Source organism: Haliotis rubra, unplaced genomic scaffold (genome assembly GCF_003918875.1).
Source record: "Haliotis rubra isolate DU_JTF1 unplaced genomic scaffold, ASM391887v1 Scf1494, whole genome shotgun sequence".
NCBI lineage: Eukaryota > Metazoa > Mollusca > Gastropoda > Lepetellida > Haliotidae > Haliotis > Haliotis rubra.
In genome coordinates, this window is record NW_025765441.1 from 138,829 (window position 1) to 166,251 (window position 27,423).

The 27,423-nt window shown below is 40.6% G+C and overlaps 1 long non-coding RNA gene across 1 annotated transcript; it reads left to right on the forward strand.

Annotated features, from left to right (window-relative positions):
• Positions 1-1,227: 1,227 nt before the first annotated feature.
• Positions 1,228-5,434, forward strand: LOC124270055. Its single transcript, XR_006896665.1, has 3 exons — positions 1,228-1,336; positions 2,347-2,465; positions 5,350-5,434. It is a non-coding gene; the product is annotated as an uncharacterized LOC124270055 (long non-coding RNA).
• The last annotated feature ends 21,989 nt before the right edge of the window (positions 5,435-27,423 follow it).

The following is a 27,423-nucleotide window of genomic DNA, read 5'->3' on the forward strand; positions in this document are numbered from 1 at the left end:
GTCTATGTTAATTCCCCTGCGTCGGGAAGTGGTTGTCTAATACATGTGGAAATGTTTACCATTGTAGCGGATATATTTCTGTAGTTGCACCTTGGACAATTCAGTAAATCTGTATTCTTGTTCATATTTCTGACCAAATAATACACACTGACAACACATATCTCGTCTTAACTTACACATGGCGTTTAGGCATACCCTCTAAAGTAAATTGGTCTAAAGAGAAGTGGCCTTTTCTAGCCTACAAAGTGAAATGGTCTGTCCTACCCTCTAAAGAGAAGTGATCTGCCCAACCCTCTGAAGTGAAATGATCTGCCCTACCTTCCAAAGTGAAATGATCTTCATTACCTTCTATTTATTTAAAGTGGAATGGTCTGTCCTACCCTCGAAAGTGAAATGGTTTGTCCTATCCTCTAAAGTGGAATGGTCTACCCTACCCTCTAAAATGAAATGATCTTTCCTACCCCCTAGTGTGAAATGGTGTGTCCTACCCTCTAAAGTGAAATGGTCTGTCCTTCCCTCGAAAGTGAAATGGTCTGTCCTTCCCTCGAAAAGTGAGATGATCTGCCCTACCCTTGAAAGTTAAATGGTCTGTCCCTACCCTCTAAAGAAAATGGTCTTTCCTACCCAGTAAATACTCTATAATGTTTATATTGTCTCTGAGTTGCGTTGATCAAGAACTGTTCAGCGTTATCGTGTGATACATGCGCTGAGTGATAAATTTATCGGTGTTTACTCTGTTGTGGAAACCGGCACATACTGAAAACGATACTTTTCATTACATAACTTACTACATTGTACATGATCCGTGGTCGCTCATCATGCATGGCAGTCATGTCAGCACCATCTCCTCAACGCAATTCGACTTGGAAAGGAGCAGACAATACAGGGCTCCGATCCACGAAGTACTCGTAACATTACGAACTGTCGTAACTCCAGATCTAACCTTTGAAGATCCAGGTTAGAATTGGTCTTCAGCAGATCAAGCTTGTCGTCAGAGGCGACCATAGGAATTAGTTGGTCAGGCCTGTTGACTAGGGTGACACAAGCCATCGTATCCCGGTGGCATAGGTCGATGCTCATTATGTCGATCACTATTCAGTCCAGATATTTTTTATAGACCGCTGTCATATAGCTGGAACATTGCTCAGCAAGACAACAAACAAACATTATCCACCTTAACATGTGATTAGGTTTCAACAACAAAAACTCGAATAGGATAGACCTACCTCGGAGTTCATAAACAGAACAGACGGACAGCAACCCACCAGTTGTTCATTTCTCATGCCAGTGTATATGATGTTACAAGCCTTTGTTGTCTGTGCCGTGTTAGTGGCTGGTGAGTATAGCACCTACCTGTACCTCTCTATATATTGATGTTATGAACATTGCCAACTATAACACCAGGTGCCTCCGGTTATAAACAGTAATGACAGCATGTAAATGTATCATTGTCCTCTAAACAGTGTTAATGGACCTGTCACCTTGATCCAGCTAAACAAAACATCGAATCATGATTTTCATATAATCGGAATATTGTTGAGTGGTGTACAGTTGATCGTCTATCAGCCTTACCTTGACAACCAGGTTTAGCGGCTTAGTTCGAGCATGTTTGTTACGGTTAAAATTAGATATGTGCTTTTATATCATTTGACCTAACTATACTGACCAGCAAAGAAACGCAAAGTCAAAGAAATCAAAACGATTGTGCTATTTTTCTATTTTAAAATATCAAATCCAAACTCATGCTGAAGAAGTATATTTTTCATGAATTCTGAGTTGCGTTTTTATTGCTGGTCAAAATCATTTGTAGAGTTTGTCATCCTAAATTAAATATTTTTTCTTTCCTTGTTATCATTTTCGCTCACAGTGATCTAACTAGCAAATGATAAATGAGCGAGTCACAGTTTTATCATATTGTGCCAGGTTAAAGCAGAAAGAAATTGTATCGGGAGGTGGGAAAGCCTAGCGGTTAAAGCCTTCTTTCGTTACGCCAATTCAATTCCACACACGGATACAATCCATTGTTTTGATATTGTTTGAATATTGCTAAAAGCTAAATCACCAACTTAATTGTATTAAACACAGATTTTACAAGGTGCGTCATCATACTGCTTTGAAACCTGAAGCTAGTTTATAGTCCTGTCAAAACGTGGGTCAGGTCGAAATTTGGATTCGAACATATGATCATCGCATCTGGTAAGGAGGAAATCCTGCATGCTTTTCTGTGCTCCACAAGCCTTGGAGATACCAATACACCTGTGTCACGCTCGGTCTGAGACAATATACTGAAATTATTTAGCAGACTTTAATATCAACTGTAATGATCTCATTCTGTTATTTTTACAGCGGAGGGCACGTCCGACATTCGTGACTGTGCGAGTGTGTTCAGCCAGCTACTCACCGGTCTGCGCATCTAACAGAGTGACGTATTCCAACCCTTGTGAAATGGGCGTCAGTCTCTGCTTGTAAGTTTCAATTACAGAATATATATATGGGTCGGGATAAGATAGTGATAACCCACATAAACCTATTTTCGCTTTTGAAAGTTTGGTGGTGTTCAAAAAGGACTCAGTATGTTTTATTAACAGGAAATTGTGTTTTTATGTGCTCGAAGATACCTGCTGTGAATATTTTGTGTTGGTTATCACTTTTATGCCCAAACGACTTTGTCATACTCTTGCTCAAAGACCGATGTTTGTATTTGTGTGTTATCCCACATCAGTTTCACAGTAATAAAGGAAAACAAATAAACTGAATATCATTGAAAACGCACCACTTATAAAAGTTCAGATTATTAAAAGCTCGTGTAAGGAATTGATAGTTTTTGAGTGGATAATAACAGATGGAGAACTGACAAAAACAACAACACAGAAAAGACGCTCATTCATTGAAATGTTCCACAGTCAGAAAGGATCAAACACACGTGGGGTCAAATCGATAAGTCAATATCGCGTGTGACCGCCATTTGCATTGACACATGCAGTTCAACGTCTCCTCATTGAGTCAATAAGCGTCCGAATAGAGTTCTTGAGGATGGCATTCCACTTCTGCAGTAGTGCAGCCTCAAGTTCCCGGATGTTTCGCATCTGTTGTCGCCGCAAAAGACTTTGACCAATTTCGTCCCACAAGTGCTCCAAGGGGGATACATCTGACGACCGTACTGGCCAATGAATAAACTGGAGTGTTGCTGGGCCAGATACTGCATGGAAAGTCTTGTTGTGTGTGCCCGTGCGTTGTCCTGTTGAAAGTATGGTGGTGATTGAAGACAGATACGATGTGATTCTGAAGAATCTGCTCATGGTAATAAAGGGCATTAACTCTCCTTGACAGACATGAAGAAGCAGTCCTGTGATTGTAATTTATTCCACCCAGACCATGACACTCCCACCACCCAAAGGTCTGTCTGAACCACACACCCATCAGCAAGCGTTCACCACTTCTACACCAAACAAGTAATCACGTAGATGAAGACGTGACTCGTCAGTGACTACACCACACCATGTCATTGTTGTAACCTTTACTGAAAATGCCTGCTAGCCCATTGTATACGCTCATTACGGTGTCTGTGAGTCAGAATTTGATCCAACGTAAGGACGTCGAGCATTGAGCCTTGTAGAGGGTAGACGGCGTTGCATGGAGTCAGCGCTGATTGACCCCCACGTCAACCTTGAACTAGTGCAACAGTCCTAGCAGTCGACAGTGTTCAATCACTACTGATATGGACAAGGTCAATATGGCGATCCTGATGGACCGTCGTAACAGGTTGTTGCAAAGGTCATTGAAGGTCACAGGTGCTGCCTGTCTACTGATGTCGTCTATGAAGCCTAACGATGGTGGAGTGTCCCAGTCAGGATTGTCGAGCAATATCCCTGCTGCTGGTGCAAACCTGAATCATGCCTAGTGCACTTTCTCTCTTTCGTGAGGTGTTTAACCTCGGCATCTCTGTCCTCGTTTCACAATCGTTAGAGAAGCAATGAGAATCGGTTCTCATACACCTGCTTTTAATGTCACCCAGTCAGTATGATTTCAGAATGAATTCGAGCTTTTCATGGCGTGGCTGCATGTTGAGGCATTTGGAATTAAGAAGTCATACTGTGGACAGGAATTTGTTTCTAAAGCATTTTTTTCAACTGGACATGCCCTTCGACTTCATATTTAGTTATATTCATTGATCATTGCCATGCTGAAATCCATCTTGATGAACATATGGACAATTTTAGACTGGTGCGTTTTTCAATAATGTTCAGTATATTATGTGGTAAAACATAACTTTATTCCCCAATCAGAAAACCCATAACAGAAGAAGATGACTGTCATCCTTGGTCATCTTCAGATTGGTACCTAAGTATACATATATTTGTTTTCATTGTTGATGCAATATATGGCCTTGTATTTTGTTTTCGTGAGAGAACAAACTGGTAACTATAAACCATTGCTATTGGCTTCTCTTCATTTCAGGGCGGTGGGGTAGCCTAGTGGTTAAAGCGTTGGCTCGTCACGTCGAAGACCCGGGTTCGATTCCCCACATGGGTACAATGTGTGAAGCCCATTTCTGGTGCCCCCGCCGTGATGTTGCTGGAATATTGCTTAAAGCGGCGTAAAACCAAACTCAGTCAGTCAGTCAGTTTTTTCATTTCGAACAATGATTCTACGACATGGAAATTAGAAGTCATATTTACAAGTGAAATTGTTTCTAAGTCGTCGGTGTCAGTGGGGATAGCCGTGTCGTTAAAGCGTTCGCTCATCACGCTGAACACCCAGGTTCGATTCCCCGCATGGGTACAATCTGTAAAGCCTGTTTCTGATGTCCCCCACCGTGATGATGTTCCTTGAATATTGCTAAAAGCGGCGTAAACCTAAACGGGATATAAAAGCCGGATATTTAGGTTCTGAAGATAAACTATTATGTGGATTTATTCTGTACTGTTCACAGGATTGATCGGGGTGTTACTTCCTGCTTGGAGAGTTTGAAGAATTATGGGTTTAACCAGTTAGTCAGCTTTATCAGAAAAGGGTGTATATCCTCGCTCACTCTAAGTCACAACTACAGAATATAACTACAAACTAACGACTAGTCCACATCATCATCATCATCATTACCATCATCATCATCATCATCATCGTCATCATCGTACCATCAATCATCATCATCGTCGTCGTCGTCGTCATCATCATCATCATCACCATCATCATCATCATCATCGTCGTCGTCGTCATCATCATTACCATCATCATCAAGAACAACGTTTTCCCTAGTTTTGTGAATGAAGCTACTCGGGGTTATTTTCGTCGACTTGAAACAAAATGTCTGCTTTAAACAAAGTACATATTTCCAATGTGTATTTACAGGTCTGGACAGCTCGCTACGGTCACAGTTATTGACATGGGTGCTTGCTAGCTTGACACTAGAGCGTAATAAAACATTGTATCGGTGTATTAGCAGTCATGTCCTTGAGCCAGTGAGGGGACCGGTTTTAATTTACGGTTGGGGGCGTGATGACGATTTTACGGTGTGTGTGTGTGCGTGCGTGCGTGCGCGCGCGCGTGGTAATAATGACCCATTTTCTTCAAGGGAGGTAGGGTCAACAATTCTGTACACATATACTAGGGTTCAGCAATTTTGCACATAAATATTAACAAATTATGCTTAAAACTATGAAAGGGAGTCATTTATGTTGTACAAAGAGTGAGCGAGTGAGTTTAGTTTTACGCCGCACTCAAGCAGTATTCCAGCTATATGGCGGCGGTCTGTAGAAATAGACCAGTCAGTCTAGTGATCAACTGCATGAGCTTCGATCTACGCAACTGGGATACGATGGCATGTGTCAACCAAGTCAAAGCGAGCGTGACAACCCGATCCCGTTAGTCGCCTCTTACGACAAGCATGGGTTTACTGAAGACCAATTCTAACCGGAATTTCACGGTTTGTACATAACATAGGGAGGCACTTACTTCCCTATCCATCGCCGTCATGGACGGTCCATAATGCTTACAGCGTAGAATTATCATCCTTGAAAATGCTGGTTAAACTTTAACTGAATGCTCCTCTGGTGACAATGATATCGTGTATCTGGTATATAGAATCCCGCTGAGCTGGTAGGCATGCTGCCCAGTCGTCCAACTCGCTGCGCAGAGGAATTTCCCTTGGGCAGGCTTGCGATCCGTTTGTTAACTTCTTTCCGACCTCCCAGTTCACTCACTCCAAGAGAGAGGTGAAATGTTTGTAAAATATTAGCATGTGAGGTCAAAGAAACCTTTCCAAACCACCAACAGGGCAGATCCGCTCACCACATGACTGAGACTGGCGGCCTTGATGCTGGTGGCCACAAATTTAAGCATCATCATTAGGACAAGCCAGTGATCGGACCAAAGAGACAAGCGCAAAATGACACGGCAAGGGCACTTGTCTATAGATCTAGATGTGGTTGGTCAAGGTTACACAACATCAAATGTTTCCCATAGAGACTTATATAGTGACGTTATATTTTTTCTAGATAACATCCAGGCTACCAACAGCCATTCCTTGTACACATGGGTACAGTCAGGCCTTTAAACTACAATAAAAACACAATTTCCAAACACACAGGTAGCTCCAGTTCCGCACCAAATGTCACCTACCTGAAAATATCTGTACACACAAATTAAGCATAGAAGTCATTGTGTTAAAATGACAGCATTAAATATTTCAAATTCTGGTAAGTTTTAATTACTGGACGGAGTTGTGCTTTTTAAACAAACCCTTAACAATCTTACACTATTTCATCAATCACAGATGTCACATGTCTCTATCTCTTCAGATGCTTTCATATGCTACTCGCTCAGGGGAGCATGTGATTCTGATTTATAATACGTCAAACTAACTTTTGGAACACGGTTGTTTTGTAGAAGTTACGTTTAAACAACAAAAGGTACCCAACTTTATTCGCTCAGTTGATAATGATATCTGACGACTAATTGGTCGACTCCTGGCATTGAAGTCTGAATCTGAATGAACATTGATATGTTCTCAAAATAGCGGCAATTCTTCACTTCTCACCTTTGCTTAATATTAAAATGTTTGATAATCATACTTATTTCTTGCCTTTACCTTTCAATACAAATGAATGATTAACAAAAAATTTGTCTAAAATGAAAAAGGTTTGGCGATACGGGCCCTTCTCAACATGTCCATACACAATCCACGATGTTACCCAACCTGCGTGCCACACACATTTGCGACATTGTTGATAGCTATTCCAGTACCGCGCTTGGTACTATTGTGAAATCATTGTTGTCCCAAACTTTATATGATAGTTTCTTAAGTAAAATCTTTAATAGTTGATATAAATTTTAGCAATTCAACACCCAATTGGGTCGTCAGATATCATTATCAACTGAGAATAATAAAGTTGGATACCTTTTGTTGTTTAAACGTAAGCTTGCAAAAAACCGTGTTCAAAAAGTTAGGTTGACGGACTCAGCAGCTATATGCAGTGGAGGTGAGGGTGAAATTGGGTTTAACGTCGTCTTGAGAATATTTCGCTCATATGACGACGTGCATGCGTGTTAATATGTGTATGTGCGGCTGGCTTGTACTATAGCAGGCAGAAGCTGGTTCTATACTGCTAGCCCACTGAGATACCAATGCCACAGTGAAGCATGAATACCCACTCAGGCACATTATACTGACTCTGAGCCGACCAGTCATTGTTGTACCCATTAATGCCGAACGCCAGGGCAGGGTTAACAAGGCACCATATTTTAACGTCTTTTGGTATGACGCGGTCGGGGATGGAACTCGCGCGCCTTCCGCTCTCGGGCGGATACTCTCTTTGACCACGGAGGCGGTCTAGTGCAGTGGACCTCTCTAAACCGTATAGTATGCCGAACACTCATTACACGCACAACACTGGACAGTCTGGTCTGGTTGATGATTATTATAGGACAACGTGCGATGTGCTCAGGATTACGTGCCACCTGTCATGGCTTTCTTCATTGTCATAGTTGTAAGTTACAAAAATAGATAAGATATAAAAAGTCATGTTGCTGCGCTGATTACGAGACGCTTGCAATCGATCCAAAGATACCGCCGTAACGAATCTCATCGCTTTATGGGGATGCTACCGACTGGCCAACATGGTCTTATCAGGACGAGACTAGGATTCGAGGGGCGGTGGTGGGGTAGCCTAGTGGTTAAGCGTTCGCTCGTCATGCCGTAGACCCTGGTTCGATTTCCACATGGGTACAAAGTGTGAAGCCCAATTTCTGGTGTCCCCGCCGTGATATTGCTGGAATATTATTGCTGAAATGGCGTAAACTAAACTCACTCACTGCACTAGGATTCGAACCCACACTGGACGTCTAAGACACAGAAACTGATTTAATAATAATTGATCAGGAAATACCAAGGTAACACAATGCCCGGTAATATTTACACCCATGTGATATGGTTTTATGTTCCGTGTTGGACACCGAGCTTGTGTCAAACACGAGTTCAACCACTTTAGATTGGGATCTTGGTGGTACATGTAAATTACAGTTGATTTGTCAGTGTTTCTCAACATATTATAGGTGTGGTGGGTAGCGTAGGGGTGAAAGCGTTCGCTTGCTAAAGCCGAGGAACCAGGTTCGGATTTCCACGTGGATACAATGCGTGAAGCCAATTTTCTGCAATCGACCCGTGAAGATCCGGGATAGAATGGGTCTTCAGCAGCCCTATGCTTGCCATAAAAGGCGACTATGCTTGTCGTAAGGGCGACTAACGCGGGATCAGGAGAGTCAGGTTTCGCTGACTTGGTTGACACATGTCATCGGTTCCCACAATTGCGCAGATCGATACCCATGCTGTTGATCACTGGATTGTACATCTGGTCAGACTCGATTATTTACAGACCGCCGCCATATAGCTGGGATATTGCTGGAGTGCGGCGTAAAATAAACTCACTCACCTCCCAATTCTCTGTCGTGGTACTAATGGAATACATCTAAAGCAGCATAAAACTAAACTCACACACTCACTCAAAGTATTTGGTCATTACGGCACCACCATTCCACGGTGTTACTAATGCGTTGTTATGAACTAGCGGATGAGTTAGCCATAATAATGTGGGGATTAGTTATTTACGGCATGTTGAGTCGCGCCTTACAACTAACAAATAAGTTTGGGTAACCCGACCGACCTCCGACTGCGGGCGTGTGGAGATGCCTTCTAATGTAAACTTGACAAACATTTTGAGAGGTGAGGTGAGGTGAATTAGATTTATCGCAGCACTTAAGAATATTTCGCTCATATGGCGACGTACATGCTTGTGTATGTGTGGCTGCTTGTACTAGCCCAGACTTAAGCTGGGTTTTACTGCTTATAGCTCCACTGAGATACCATTCCGCTGTTAAACCATGAATACCCTATTCAGACATTATACTGACACCGAGCTGACCAGTTCTTGTTGTACCCATCGATGCCGAGCGCCAGGCAGGGACCAACAAGTACCACATTTAAACGTCTATTGGCGGACGCTCTTACCACTACACCATGGAGACGGTCCATGTTGAGAGTACAAAACACGATGTTAATGTAATGTATCGACAGACAGACAGACGGTGGGTTAGAAGGCTGACTTTAGTGGGTGGGTGCCTGACTCTCAAATTTTGGGTTCAATCCGGATGGGATTCAAACAAAAGTACTAGAATCTGTGCTTTACTGAGCAATGTTATCCCAAGTACACATATGTTACATGTGACCACTTTCTAAATGGCATTGTGTATTCATGATGAAATGATTTATCATCACACGCCAATAATCAGCTTTATCAAAGCGTTAAAAGACATATTCTTGACAAATGATAAAATACTCACCAATCATGTGAACAATCTATCACTTACTCGAAAAATCAGCGTTCATAGAAAAACCTTACAACTGTTTCTGTCTTTGAACCTCTCACCATTAATGTCTGAATATTTCAGAAACATCCCCATTAAATTGTAGCGTACCACGACAGCCTTCACACTTGAGTATAACTGACGATCTGTTTCGATCGTTAAACCACTGATTATTAATTTTCTAAATAATTGCAGAGAAAATCTCTCATTATATTGTAGCGGTACCACAACAGCCTTCACACTTGATATAACAGACAATCTGTTTCAATTGTTAAAGCCACTCACTATTAATGTCAGAATATTTGAAAAAGAACTCCCATTATATCGTAGCGTACCACGACAGCCTTCGCGTTACTTGATTGATGATCTGTTTCGATCGTTAAGCCACTCACTATTAATGTCTAAGCATTTGCAGAAAAATCTCTCTCATTATATCGTAGCTTTCCACGACAGCCCTTCCACACTTCATATAGCTGACAATCTCTTTCAATTGTTAAAACCACTCATTATTAATGTCTGAATATTTCAGAAAAGATCTCTATTTAATTGTAAACAAACATTTTATACATCGTGTAGCCTTACATTTGTTACACTCAAAATGAGATGAGAGGTGAGGTGAAATTGGGTTTAACGTCGTGCTTGAGAATATTTCGCTCATATGACGGCGATGCATGCGTGTGTATGTGTATGTGCGGCTGCTTGTACTAGCCCAGACTGAAGCTGGTTTTATAGTGCTAGCCCACTGAGATACCATGCCGCAGTGAAGCATGAATACCCACTCAGACACATTATACTGACTCCGAGCCGACCAGTCCATGTTGTACCCATTAATGCCGAGCGCCACTAAAGGGACCAATAAAGTACCATATTTTAACGTCTTTTGGTATGACGCGGTCGGGGATCGAACCCGACCTTCCGCTCTCCGGGCGGACGCTCTATGCTCCTACACCACGGAGGCGATCACATCCAAAATGAATGCGGTGGAGATCGGTGTGGTGAGATAAACATTCTCTTTGATCATAATTTATGTACATGTAATGTTTTACACAAAGCTCCGATTGAGCAAACACTTGTCAAACGGGAAGAATTTGCCTATATTTGTTCAAAGAGAATCCTAGTCTCGCTGACTCGTGTTATGTCGCCGCACTGTTTGAGGGAAATAAATAAATTCGATAAATACTTCTATCGAAGTTACTTGCACAAAGTAGTTTAATTTAAGTTTATTTATTTTTAAGTTTATTTATCCTAAAGAGTATCCTGACCTCGACGTGGAGGGTTGCTCATGCTTTTAATCATTGGTTTTTCTCATTCCATTAGTTAAAGGACGTAAAATTGCTAGAATATCGCTAAATGTAGGTTGAAAGCAATATTCAGTGGAGACAGCACAAACCCTCCATCCTTACTGGCTGACGACTGAGTTTGGTTTTACGCCGCTTTTAGCAATATTCAACAATATCACGGCGGGGACACCAGAAATGGGCTTCACACATTGTGCCCGTAATGGGGAATCAGACCCGGGTCTTCGGCGTGACGAGCCAACGCTTTAACCATTAGGCTACCCCACCGCCCTCCTCCATCCTTAACTGATGACGCGGTAAAGCTCAAATCAAGATGCTTAACTTCCCCTTTAAATTCCCTCTAAAAAATCATTTTGGTGATTCTCAAAAGATAAAGCTTAATATAAGTGAAGCCTGCTACAAAACATTAAGGAACGCCTTTAAATAAAATTTAATGGGTGATTAACTCATAACAAGGGTTGTTATCAAAATAAACAATATGGCTACACGTTAGAAACAGAAAATAGATATGGAATTTCACTGGGGTATGACGGTATTTCTTTCTGGTGATTCCCCAAAATTAGCAAGGTATTTTTTCAAACGCTTTACTTAAAATCTGCTTTTACTTAAAATCTCCAGAGAATAATATCACTGCATTTCTTACTAGTGGTTTTAAACTGGGCATTATCGTTTTTTGCACCTTTGTAGTGAGTGAGTGAGTGAGTTGGGTCTTTTGCAATATTCCAGTAATATCACGGCAGGGGACACTGAAATGGGCTTCACACATTGTACCCGTAATGGGGAATCGAACCCGGGCCTTCGGTTGTGACGACCAAACACTTTAACCCACCGCCCTTTCACCTTTGTAACACGAGTAACGGACATTGGATTTCAAAGGCAGATATGTGACTAACTGTGTTCCCTCCAGCAATTTCATCAGTAATAGTAATTTCTGTTTTGGAATATGAATAAGTGAATAACTGCCTCATCCGGGTCATCCTTCCACACAACCTCCAAATACTGCCTCATCCCTCCACACACCAGTTCCAAATACTGCCTCATCACAATACTAGGCACATAAAGAAACTGTGCATACAAAATTTAAAATCTAAATTTATCAAACCTGTGTAGACACATGGGATTTAAACTCAGAGATTAGTGACATGTATCACGTCAACATGCATGCACGTGCACGTTCCGTGACGTCAGTGGGTTCGTCCTTGAGACGTGCAATACGTTGTTGCACGTGCATTCCGGGAAAGAGAAACAAAGCAAACGAATGTCACACAATACTGTCACTTTGGAAGCTCAACCCTGCCCTTGCGATCGTTCAAAATTAAACGGCTATTGAAACGCATAGCATGCTTAAGGCTCACGTCTGCACAACGTCAGCGAGGCCATTGGGATGGTCCGTGGGGAATGTCTCAACGACAAGTGGCTGCACGTTTCCACTGCCACCGGAACACCATTTTCTGCACTGGTGAGACGCTACCAGAACACAAATGACGTCATCGATCGGCCACGTTCTGGACGTCCACGTGTAACAACGCCAAGACAGGACAGATGGATAAAGGGTGACCCATCTTCGCCACAGGTTTCAGACTGCGTAGTGATGACTGCCCGAACCATCCCAGGACTTCGCCGTATCCACCCCAACACAGTTCGACAACGTTTACGTCATCACGGGATCAGACCACGACGTCCCGCCATACGGCCTAACCTGACACAACGTCATCGACAAGCTCGCCGAATGTAGTTGCCGAAATCATGTCCGCAGACCCTTTGTTTTGGTGGAAAAATGTTGTTTTACAGATGAGTGCAGGTTTAACATTTCCCATAGTGATGGACGTCAACGTGCCTATAGACGCGAGGGAGAACGTTATGCACAGGCCTGTGTCTTGGAGAGGAATCGCTTTGGTGGTGGTTCCGTGATGATTTGGGGTGGGATAACAGCACGCCAAAGAACTTGCTTTGGATTGTTCAGGAACAACTTAACTGGCTACAGGGCTACAGGGATCAGATTTTTCGACCTGTGGCAATTCCTTTTCTGCAACGTCATGGCCCTGGGTTAACATTCCAACAGGACAATGCCCGCCCTCATACGGCAAAGGGTTGCTATGGATTTCTTGCAACACCACAACGTTGACTTACTGCCGGCCTGCCGCAAATGCACCGGATCTCTCCCCGATAGAGCATGTTTGGGACGAGATGGATCGACGTCTACGCCGTCTTCCTCATCCGCCAGATAACGTCCTTGACCTTGCAACAGAACTTGAGAGAATCTGGCGTGACATCCCACAAGCCTTCCTTGCACGTTTGATAGGCTCTATGCGTCGTCGATGCACTGCTGTTCTCAATGCCGATGGTGGACATACCCGTTATTGAGCTTGTGTGACATGGTCGTTTGACCCCTGTCCGCTTGTGGACTCGTGACGTCATTGTGATTGACTTTTCAATTGAAATTCTCCCGACTTGTTATGATCTCACTGATCCCTCCATTAAAGTTTATATACCTTTGACATTGTTATCGTACTTATCAACTGGGATAATATTTTGACAATGCACCAGTTTCTTTATGTGGCTAGTATACTTCCTGCATCCCTCAATTTACAACCTCAGATACTGCTTCATCCCTCTACACCACCTCAAATACTGCCTCATCAATCTTCACAATCTCAAAATACTTCCTCTTCGCACGAACAACCCCAGATACTGCCTTATTGCCTTCAAATAACCTCCCCACTGATCTACTGGAGTCTAATATTATTATGATTCTTATTATTGTTCAGTAACCTCCAGATACTACTTCTTTACCTCCTCACAACCTCCAAATACTGCCGTATTGCCTTCAGAAAATCTCCGGAGCGGTTGGGTAGCCCAAAATGGATAAAGCGTTGGCTCGTCACGCCGAAGACCAGGTTCGAATCCCACATGGGTAAAGATAATGTGAAGCCATTTTCTGGTGTCTTACCCCGTCGTGATGTTGCTGGAATATTGCTAAAGCTGCGCAAACCCAAACTCAGTCAGTCAGAAAAATCTCCACAAATAATCTGCTGTGTCTAAATTTATGATTCTTTTTATTGTTTGGCTAATGTATTTTCAATAGAATAGCTTCAGTTATACATGAATTAAAATTGTTTGTTTTCAGTTTACAAAACAACAACAACAACAACAACAACAACAACGTGAACTTTCTCTTTTGAGTCAGCATACGCTCTAGTCCATCGACCACTTCATTTGTCAGGTAAGAAACAGCTTACACTTTTATAATTTATATTATTTTCACAGCTGTTTTGCCTTAACGTTCCATTAGACGGGCAGTTCTGAACACTGGTTATCAATTCCACTGACGTTTTATATGCACACTGTTTACAAATCTAAGGAATAGAATCGGAAAGAGTAAATAGGAATGGAATTTCTAAAGTACCTCTGACCTCTTCTTGTTGTCTTCAATATAAGTGACTGAACGCTTTCCATGTGAAATATCTGCTAAAGCAGATGGGATTCTACAATCCGAGTATTCTTTCCTGAAAGTGGGCTTGTTTGTTTTGCTTGTTGGCTTGTTTGTTTAGCGGAACGAAAAGGACAGCTGTATGACGTAGTCCTGTAAATAATCGGACCGAACAACCCAGTGATTGACATCAAAAGAAACGATGACAGAATATGTGTTTATGAATCACTATCAAAATAAATGGTGATGATACCAAGTGTTCGCGGAAAGATTAGCGTATCCTGCCACATCTTTGGCACCCGTCACAAATACATGCAAAGGCTAGGTCATCTGAAATTGCTTTTGTTACAAGTCAAAATAGGTAATTGCATCGGACATAATTTTGTTATGAAATTTTAAAATGTCATCAACAAGTCCATAGGAACATTTTGAAAGTTTTACTGATGTTGTGACCTTGCTTGCACAACTTCTGTACAAGAGTCGTGTGAAGTTGTTTGAAATCTTGACATAAAGTGTATGGTCGATTGTATCTCACACGTTGTGAAATGTAAACACCAAATTCTGGCGCTATTGGAATTTCTCTTTTCGAAAGAGGCGCTAACGAAGACTCGATTATTTTACAGACTGCCATTGACGACCCAGGAATAGATTGCTGGAGTCAGGCGGTAAACAGCAAGCAAGCACTTTCACTCACTCACTCTCGCTGCCCATGTGTTCGTATCACCGCTCCAATTTGCATATTCTTCTTTGTCAGCGTCCTACCTACGTTCAGTGGTTTCAACAAAGCGATAAAACCATTACAAATTCCTGTACATGCGAGCTTTCCTTCAAATTTGCTGATTTACTTATGTCTGAATCGATGTCAAAGCCACACAGTCTCGCCTTTACACATCACTTTTCAGAACTTCAATCAGCCCTTTCCAAGACAATAAAGAAAAATATGTTAGAACAGTTCCAGTTCATAGCCAAATCGTCTCAATGTTAATGTGGATGCTGACGTCATCAACGTTGGTTGCCGTTATAAAAGAAGGAAGGACTGTGCCCTGAGATGTGTCTGTTATCGGTCAGAGATTAAGTTTAGACATAAGCATATTGTAACAATGCACTGCAAAAACTTGGACTTCGAGACAAGGACCCTTTACCATTACCTCCAACAGAGTCAAAGGAGAACGCCCACAGCCTTGTATTTGGAGAATGGCACTTTCCCGATGTCCTAAACACTACTCTATCTGTGTATTCTCCATATAGAATCGTTACTCTTAGTCTGAGACGGAACGCCATCGAACACGTCGCCAAGGGCGCCTTTGCTAATTTGGGTGATTTGGAAACGCTTGACCTCTCAGAAAACTTCATGAAATGAAGCCATTTTAAGAGGAATCGTTCTGTGGAATGGCCACAGAGACTCCAATGACGACATTGAATATCAGTTCCATGAGTCTTCAAAATGTTTCTGATGACTTTTTAAACATTTCGAAAATATTTCTGATTTCAAACTTATTTTTCGTGACAATACTAAATCGGTCCCGAAAACTGCACTTATGCGACTGAATCTCATGACCTCGCTTGATTTTGGGGAAACAATTTAACATATATAAATCTTCACAACACTAGTTTTACATATTTGACATATCTAAATCTTGATAACAATCGCTTTTATCGCTTTCCGATTTCTGTTTCCAAGAAAGCAGGAGTTCACGTTTCCTTAGAACCTTAAAATCCTAAAAATTCAGTGGAATGATATGAGACATATATACACCAAACTCATTACAACTGTCTTACTACTCCAAAATTTCTACTTAAATGGTAACCTGTTACCAGAACTAAGATCCAGTTTTCGATGCTTCCAAACATTTACAAGAGATCACTTACTTTCCTACGTAGGATGCGCAATGCATACTATTGAACGAAACCGTGTTCAATAATTCGGCATTGAAACAAATATATTTTCGGAGTAATCATAAATGGTTTCATAACTAGGGAGAGATATCTAAAGAAACTGACTTGCGTCTATTTGAAGGGTGTTCATCCTTAGAATTATTGAATCTTAATGATAATATTTTCCGAATCACACCACAGAAGATGATTTCAATATATTGCTTGGAGGTCTTACTTCTCTGAAGGTTTAGTCATGGGAGGTAATTATCTACCAATATATACCCCGTGTTATAACTGAAAAATTAACCAAAATTGAAAGTCTTGCTCTGTATGGAAATATCATATCAGATTTAAAGCCATTACAAAAATATGACAAGTTTGAAAAGGTTGTTCATGGGAAGCAATGAAATAGCAACCATAGATGAATCAACTTTTCCAACCCTTAAGAAGGAATTTAACGGAAATTTATCTCCGATGAATCCGTTTTTTGTACATGCAACATATATTGGTTGGATTGAATGGATGCGCAATGAACCAAAAATTTGGTTTCATAAAATTATCAGAATCTAGCAGTAACTACACCTATTTCAAGCCCATCGAACCAGAAAGGACGAAACTTGCTTGATTTGGAAATATCGGAAATTACGTGTTTATTGGATATGGGGTGAAAATTACGAAAATACCCCTCACCTTGAGTATTCTGCTCATGGTGTTTTAGTAATCGAGGCAGTGATATATCGTTACCGTTGGCACATCCGATACTTCATCTACATACATTCAGAATGCAGTCAACGTCAGGAGGTGGACACCAAATCGACTACGGAATACGACGCATTTGTGTAGCCTACTCTGCACCTGATCGACCCTGGGTAATTACTACTCTCCTTCCAGTTCTTGAAGGCAAGGAGAGCCTGAACTTTTGTGTTCACGATAGAGACTTCGAGGTTGGTAAAATTAATCGTGGATAACATTGTGGATTCAATTCAAAGAAAGCCGCAAAATTTTCATTGTCCTGTCGAATGAGTTTGCCCAGAGTGGAGTGGTGCCAGTTTGAGCTCAATCTCATCCAGCGACACATTGCTGGAGAATGGACAGCGCCTCCTGGTGGTGGTGGTCATGCTGGAGAGATAGACACACGTCACGTGACCAAAGCTATGAGAGCCATGTTGCAGACAACAACCTACCTGATGTGGGGAGAGGAAGATTATGCTAGGAAAGCCTTCTTCAACAGACTGAGGGATGTTACTTCATAGAAGTGACCAAACGTAGACGAGCAAGGACATTGTCAGTCTAGTCTACATGTTTCTAAATATCATTCAATCACCCTTTAAATGTACAATGCCCGAAACCTCACAAAGTTTTTTGAAGGCATTTAGAAGTTGGACGAACATGAATACATGATACGTTTTATGGATAGCAACTTGTTTTATTCATTATACATTTTTCCCACCTTGTGATGGGTAAACATGTTTTATCTCTAAATATTCACTATATTGCAATGATTCTGCATGCACCTGATGAAGGAGGATAAATTAGCTCTGAAACGTGGTATGAGCTATAAAGAAGTTGTTTTCCATAAAACGAGTCATGTTCATGGAACCTCACCATGTCCTTTTGGTGTTCAAACACCGAGGGCTGTAATACATAAAATATACTTGAGAGGAACAGTCCATGATCATTAATTATAAACCTGTGTACATTTCAAACATCGTGATATAAAGATGGGCCTAATTATTAATGGCTAGTATTAATTTATTATTATTTATTAATTATTAATTAATAGCTATTATCATTTTGCCAACAGTGCGGGGATCGGGTATGCGCTGTACAGTGGTGGGAAGTTTGCGGTGGCTGAAGCGGGTTAGGCGGCTGACTTTGTGTGCTGGCGATTAGGTGCCTGACTTTGAGGGTGTGGGTTCAAATCCGGATGGGACTCAAGCCACAAAGAAAGTACTAGGAATCTGCATATTTTATAATGCTGTAACGATGTATCGAACTATCGATGGATTGCAATTGTTGAGTCTCCGATAGCAATTAATCGATGGCAGAAACGAAAAACTATCGATGCATCGTTTGTATGTGTGGTTATCGATAGTTTAGTAATTGACGTCCGTTGATAAATGCACAGCAAAAAAATACAGGAAGTACCAGATTCGTTCACTTTGATTTAGAGTTATCCGCCCATGTTACCTCTTAAACATGGAGACAAACCACGGCATGCGACTCTGAGTTTGAAACTGTGAATAACAATAAGTTTATGTTTTAACTGTTTTACTTGATCTGGGTTTCAAGTTTCTTGCCAGTTATTAAAGAGGCCGAAACTACTGCAACTTATTTTATTTCATATAAACTATACCTTTATTTCTCGTTATTTTACAATATTTACATACTATTTTCGAAATTCAAGTTGTTCTCGTTACTTTAAATATATACTGAACAACATTAGAAACGCACCACACTAAAATGCACCGACGATGCTCAGATATCATGGGTACATTTGACGGTGATATTTCGTATTATATATGGGTGGTGCGTTTCTAACGTTGTTCAGTATTTGCCTTTTTCGAAATGTCGTTGATCTATTTCCATGAGGTTTATTTTCGATTCTGTTCGTTGCTTTTATACCTCCACTATTTCAGGAGATATTTTCTTGTTACTTCAATATTTGTGTCCAGAAATGGAAAGTTTTTACCCGTTACCTCAATCATTTTATCGCGCTTTGTTCTAAACGTACATGCTTTACTGATATGTTTCATAACAACTGGTCGAGTTGTTGTAACTGACGTGCGCGAGTATTAGGGATATATTTGACAGAGTAGAATTGTAACATGTCAAATGCAAATGTATATCAAATTACTCGAATGAATTCAGATGAAATGATACCCATATACTCTAAACTAGGGGAACTTCATGACTTTATTTACGACTGGAAAACTAGGATACATATCAGAGTTGATATGATAATAATGAATGCTTTGAGAGTGCTTCATCACTTGCACTTCCTTATGACCATAGGTGTTTGTACAGTAATCGCTCTTGAATGATAAATGGTGTATGACGTGAAATTTGCGTAGAGTACGACAAAGAAACAAACACTAACAACTGTGTGATGCAAGATGATTGTAAAATTAATAATACCTACAGTGATTTATCGAACTTCTTGAAAACCGGCAAAATCCAGAATGACACCCCATGCACGCGTATGGGGCTACCGTCGTGGCGTACGCGTGCATCTCATGCGTGGTGTTTAGCGTGGGGATAAAGAGAAATAGATATCTGTCTTTGCTTGTTAACGCTTATACTTCCTATCAAATTGAAAGTTCAGGTTCCCCTACTTTTTTAAAGAGTATGCTTCTTTTATTTGTATTATATTTTTATTTCTATTTTACATTTTCAGAATTGACATGATTAAAACGAAACTCCCACCTATTTGGATGAATACGAAGACAATTCTGAATGTTTTAGAACATTCATTACCGACATAGGTTACGAGAGGCTATCAGAAGGTTTTGGGACTAAAATACTTCTGATATGTGCATGATAAAATATCTGTAGGATATTGAAGAATGGTTTATATCATTCCACATAAACATAATATTGACATCTGCATGTCGCTAGTTTCCAGTCACATGACATCTAATCACATGTACCCCTATTGAGAAACGACAAAAAATGATAAGCCCGAATAATAAATTCATAAAGGCTTTGGTCCTCGAGGGGCCAAACCCGGCGAAGCACATTGAAGAGCGATTGACAGCAGGAGGTACAGTGTAGTGAGCCCACACTGAGTACTATTATTACAGAGCATATATTTCTTCATACATTTTTTATATTTTTCACAAATTATTCATAACACATAGAATCTCTATAGGTGCAAGTCGCTGTGCATAGTCTGTCTTGTTTATAGCCCCGCCTTAATAAGCGCAGTAGTAGGCAATTAGCAAACGGTGTCCACGCCAACCTTAAACTAATTAAGCAAAGATGGGGAGTTATTGAGGCTGTGTCGGCTCCGGCCTTTCTTCTCGGGTACATCCCTTGGTCAAGCACAGATAAGTAGTCCCATCCCAGCAGGAGCAGGTCTACCACCAACCAAGTCGTAATCAAAAATCAACTTTTGTTGAACAAGATCGAGATTACCATCATGCTATCCTCTTTATCCTGTTGTAAATGCCATGGTCAAGCGCTGACAGATATTTTGTTAAGCGGCTGGCGCAAGCTGACTGTGGCTACACCATCAATAAAAAATCAAACCTTGTTAGTTAATTATCTTCTTACCCACCTACTCGTGTAGTATGCTTTGTCAGTATAGGGTAGATAACGCATATGGAAACTTCAACTTTATAGAGAACTTGATAATGACAAACGAGGTAGAGCTGTGGGTATAAAATCCTGGTACTGCCATTCCATCTGCTTATGATGCACTCATCCACCAAGCCCAATCTACTGTATAAACTCTGCTGTATAAACATCTCATTATTATTTGTACATCATGGCTTCCACGCCTGTCCTTTGTGTCAACTCTCTGGCTTCATCAACTTCTGCCTAGCCAATTATGTTAATTATGTTGTTTTCTTTGTTACATTGTTACATCCAGTATATATGCACTTCCCCTTCTTCATGTTCCATTATGCTTGACAACGGTACAAGAATCTGTATCGAAACGTCGCACTCACGAATAAAAGAATTTGTTATCCATAAAAGTTTGTTCTATATTCTATATAAAAATCCTGGGTTCTTCCATCTCAGGCACACTTGCTTGAATAAACCCAGGAACTCACAACTCTGCCTCCTTTCTTGTTTCCAAGGTAAGAAACATTTAAACTTTATTCTTGTTTTATGTTTAACTTGTTATTTTTTGTAATTATCGTCTAGAAAAGGTTAGAGTTAGGTTAGAAACATTCCTACAACATTGAAGCACTTTTTCATTGCAAATGCTAGTTCTAGATAACCGATTAATTCTTAGGCACTATCCAGGGATATGTATTTATGCACATTGCGTCTTGGGCTCCTCAAGTTTTATGTCTTTCGTGTACAAACAAATATTTCTTTTCTATGTCTCGACACACACATGTGTAGATCCCCAGTCTTTTCTTTGTTTCATTCATGTTTGCGTGTTAGATCTGTATATGCAGGTTAGATTCCCGTTCAGTAGCCTAGATTCTAGTAACTTAGTCACAAAAACAGTTCCGAGAGTTTATACAATCATTTCCAGCAAAGACGAAGTTTTATGTATTTTACGATAGTCCGCCGATCAAAATGATATTCGTGTAGATTTACCCTCAGATACGCGCTCACATGATAGGTAACATTTGTGTTTTGATATTTCACCAACACTATAAGTATTTGAATAATGATGTATTAAACGTTCCGTTCCGCGTGCAGTTGTATACCGTACAGAACAGTTTATACGCGAATCACATTACCGTAATCAGTAGAAATGTTATTGTCTACTCTTCATATTACCAGAAAATATACATTCAAATCCGTGTAGTTTTGCAAGTACAGTCTTCATTTATTTAGCTCCGTAATTTAAGAAATACGCGTAGCCAATGACAACAGCGCCGTACTAGTACATTATAACATATTCATTTAACTGGCAAGTTACTGTCTTGTTTTGTAACGCACAAAAATGTAGCACTACTGGCATTACATATATTATAGGTCATGGCTTAACTCCGTATATGTCGACATTGCACGTTGCCAATAGCAACACCACCGTCTAAATACACTTACCGTAGTCAAATTCAAATAATTCATGATAAAACAAGCTTAGAAGTAGTAGTACTCTTACTAAAACTAGGGCCTACTGTCCCCGTATTTACAACACTTTTATATCTCTCTAATATCACTCTTACCGTATCTACTGAAATTATTGTATTGAGAAAAATAAATGTTAACATTACAGTTAGAACGCGTACAGTCAATACCGGAGTTAAATAGTATATGTCAAATCTGAGGCACTTCGCGCCGTCTACCGTATTTGCTCAAGGCATGTATGTTGATAACGGACATTTACTTACACTAGTCATAAATCATTACCGTAGTTAATGCATTGCGCGACATACCGTAATAGTCGTGAAATTCCTACCAAATAGTCAATACACATTAAGCGCAACATACCGTAATAATCATAAATTCCTACCGTAGTTAACGCAATAGGCACTACATACCGTAATAGTCATTAATCTGCACAACAGTTAATAAACTAGGCACTACATGCTGTAATTAAACTGTTGGGGCTCCACTAGTAATTTGTTCTTTGCAATTGTTGTTGATGATTAATTTATCCGTCAGGTTATGTTATTTATCAGTACCGTAGTTACTCAAAGGAAATGTTGTATTATTTGTATTATGTTTCTTTAAGCAGTAACCGTACATACCCTGTTGTACCACACACTGCTTGTATTACCTGACTTAGATATAAACTGTATTAGGATATCATTGATTATCATTTCTATTATTGTACGTCATTATTATGTATGGAATTGATGTAATTTGAATGTCATGCAAGACAATACTTTGAATATTTGAATAAACCCAGGAACTCACAGCTCTGCCTCCCTTTCTTGTTTCAAGGCTCGCTCCTATAGCTAATTCCCCAAATCGAGGGCTTGACAGCACCTTTAGCACACCTAGCGCTAAAGATCGACCTAACGGACACAAAGCAAAAGCTGTCTTACTAGGAACATGGAAACCGAACACGAGCAACATGTGTCAATATTGCGTTTTGTGAATCATATATAGAGATCAGTTAACCGAGTGTGTTTCCGTATGCGAGCCTATGGCGATCATAATACATATTTTTTATTCCTAAATATGATATTGATGATACGGGAACACACGAGGTTAATGAAGAGAATTCGCGTAAGAATGCTTAGCGGTACACCAAGGTGAAGGTCGTTCATGACGGCGGCATATGGTTGTGACTAGTCGCTAATACAGTGCAAACATAGCTCATGCCTAAAATAAGATCTTTCTTTCTAAAAAGAACAACAAAATCAGGCAGGTTTTGGTAGTGTTTCTATGTTCATTGCAGGTAATCACCTCATCAATATCAGTTTCTGATACCTGACAGAATCGATTCGTCGTCTTCTTTGTTGTGATCGATAGATCTAAATCCTTGGTTGGTACATTTTTTAGACGATAGCCGGTCACTCGTGCCTCATAATCCGTACTTTCAATTTGAACGAAATTCTCCGTTTCATGTTTTCCAAAGTCAATTACTGCAGTAACGACTCCAGAACCTCTGTCATCAATTCTTACTGAATCACCATTTTGATAATGGGGGCAGCCATGTATGCTTACAAACTCGTCCACGCAATGTAAGGGGCGGTGGGCTAGCCTTAGTGGTTAAAGCGTTCGCTTGTCGCACCGAAGACCCGGGTTCGATTCCCCACATAGGGTACAATGTGAAGCCCATTTCTGGTGTCCTTCACCCGTGATATTGCTTACCCAATATTGCTAAAAGCGGCGTAAAACTAAACTCACTCACGCACTAACTCAACGCAATGTAACTCGGGACGAGGTCATCAATTAAATGTTTAACGTTTTAGTTTTGAGAAAGTAGTTCCTGGATTGACGTAATTTGCATCATTATCAGATTTGGATACCACGTTTATCAGATTGCTTTATTGCAGCGATAAGCACTCCCCATTAGATGATAAAAACATTCTTTAATATCATAGTTATTTATATTTTGCAAATATCAGAAGTATTTTAGACTCGAAACCTTTTGATAATCCTCCTCGTATGTCGAATTCAAACCACAACTTTAGAACCAACTTAATAATAATAATAGGCCATTTACCATGCACACTGCTCCATGCACAATGCATGCTCGAAGTGCCCAAACAATCTGATTATTATTATCCCGGGTAACTCGGGCCGCTGCCTGTTAGCCGCCAGAAGGTTATAGTTACATGACTGTATCCCACCGGGGACCCATTTTCTGCTGGGTGAACAGGAGGCAATTTTGAACAAAGTTCGAAACATACGGTTTTTACTATATTTTGAGTAAGTTCTACTACATGTCAGACAATTAGTCAATCAATTTCTGTCACACATAATTTCCTAAACGTCACGAAGAAGAATGAAATTGTATCCAACTTTCCCGTTCTCTCACTGATAATATTTTACAGGAAATAAATTTAGATTTTCCGTGTATGACCTCCTTATGTCATCCCTTTCTGTGCGTGATGTATAAATCATGAATTGCAGTTTATGTTCCCTTACGTAAGAATTGAGTTTCGGTGTTAGTGTGCTCACTGGATTACAAAGCCTTTATCAAAAGAGGGACAATGTAAGACCATTATGCTTGGAAGTTTCTCGAACTTAAGTGAAAGTCTATTGTTATAGATTTCTCTACCACCATGACGGAAGTATAAAATAATTACATTTAGTAAAGGGTCGGTGGGGTAGCCCAGTGGTTAAAGCGTTCGCTCGTCACGCCGAACACCCTGGTTTGATTCCCCACATGGGTACAATATGTGAAGCCCATTTCCGGTGTCCCCGCCGTGATATTGCTGGAATATTGTTAAAAGCGGCTTCAAACCAGACTCGCTCACTCACATTTAGTACAGGCGACAACCAACATTAACGGGCAATAAAATGGTTCACCAACAGGAGGCTACGTATGACCAACTTGTCCTACATGCACATCTTTGCTGAATGCATTTGCATGAATTTCCAGGGATTTCAACATTATTCACATACCTCTTTTCATGAACTTCCAATACCGTCACGATCTCGGATACCAGAGGTTGATAGTATGATTGTAGCAATATTCCAACAATATCACGAAAGGGATACCGGATATGAACTTCACACATTGTACCCATGTGGGGAATCGAACCCGGATCTTCGGCGTGACGAGAGAACGCTTTAACCAGTAGGCTACCCCACCGCCCCTCCTGTCTGAGGATCATTAGGATGATGGCCATATTTGATTGCAATAAACACACATGGTCAGACCTTGTGTTGGGCATTAACTACGATTATGGGACAATATGACGTATCGGTTACTCTTTGTTCACTGTCAGCAGCCGAAGACTTGTGGATACGTGTGTGCTGATTTTAGGATACGTATATATTCACTCCAGCATACGTATGTAATGAGTGAGTGAGCGAGTTAAGTTTTACGCCGCACTCAGCAATATTCCAGCTATATGGCAGCGGTCTGTAAATAATCGAGTCTGGACCAGACAATCCGGTAATCAACAGCATGAGCATCGATCAATTGGGAACCGATGACGTAGTATGTCAACCAAGTCAGCGAGCCTGACCACCTGATCCCGTTAGTCGCCTCTTACGACAAGCATGGGTTACTGAAAGTTCATTCTAACCCGAACCTTCAAGGGTACGTATGTATAATGTCTTTAGGATACGTACTTACTCTAGGATACGTATACACTTACTTTGGGATGGTAATGTACTTACTTTTAGGATACGTATTTTACTTACTTTTAGGATACGTATTTACTTATTCTGGGGTACGTAAGGATACGTATGTAGTTACTTTACGACTGGTACGGACTTTTCAATGTCCCTAAGATGCACGTCTTTTCGACAATATATATTTGAGGAAAATATTCGCATTGTTCAAACTGAAACAGGCATTTTTTCATTTACTTTGTGTTTACTTTCTCCTAAGTACTATCATATTTAAGCCACACGAAAAACGGAAATTTCCGCATTCACTGATGCAGAGAGACTGCGGCTGTAAGTCAAGCGTAGACAGTCGACTTCACGTCATCGCAGTCGTGCAAGAGTTACGTCCCTTATTTCGTTGAGAACACTACCACACCGAGGGAGTATGATTTTACGCCGCCTCCTTTAGCAATATTCCACCAATATCACAACGGGGAACATCAGAAATTGGCTTCACACATTGTACTCATGTGGGGAATCGAACCCTGGTCTTCGTCGACACGAGTAAAGGCATCAAACACTACAACAGTGCATTTAGTCCATCATTTATTGAAACATGTCATCGCAGGCGTATTGATCGATACTCATGGTGTTGATCACTGGACTGTCTGGTCCAGACTCGATCAATAGCAGATTACCGCCATGAAACTGAGATATTGCTCTGTGCGGAATTAATAGACAAACATACAAAACAAATACAACATAATACAATACAATGCAAAAACAATACCAGCGAGTTAATCGTCTTCGACCTGTAACTCACCTCTCACAAACGTCCTCGCTCTATGACAGAAATTATGCCGCTTCGACCTACAATTTTAACTCACTCACTCGCAAACGTCCAAAAGATAACTCGTCAGGATCGCTGTGAAAATGTCAGTCGTGCACAGGTTTCAGGACATTCCAAACCTGGTTCAGATAATTTTAATTCATCTAATCTTGGTTCCAACAACAACAAAATGGCTCTGATAAAGCCTGTCTCAATGAGGATAAACAGGCTGAAACACATAAAGCTTAAAGAACGGTGGAATTCGACAGTTGTGCATTACAGACACAAGTGTACACCATGTTGCGAGCCTTCGTCTTTGTGTCCTGCTTCTGGCTGGTGAGTAAAAACTAGGGCTTGGTATTGCAGAGAATTTTCATATTGCAATATATTGCGATGCGAAAGCATATATTGCGATATGTATTGCAATATTTGCAAGAAGTTCTTTTAAACAAAAACTACTTATAATCGAGTAAATGCTTGATTTATAAAGCAAACACACAACAAAATCACCATGCTTGATTAAGCTTTAATAAAACTTTCAATCATGACAATATAAAATGTAAATAATATTTGTCACAAATAAAAAAGGAAAGGAACAATTTATAAAACGGAAATATCCGAAGATTTCCGAGTGTTACGCAGAAGTCTTTTCGAATGCCTGTCAAAATACCGGTTTTCAATCAGCGTATCGCAATACGTATCGTTTTCATGTCTGAACCGGTATATACCGGTAAACCGGTTATATTGCGCAGCCCTAGTAAAAACCG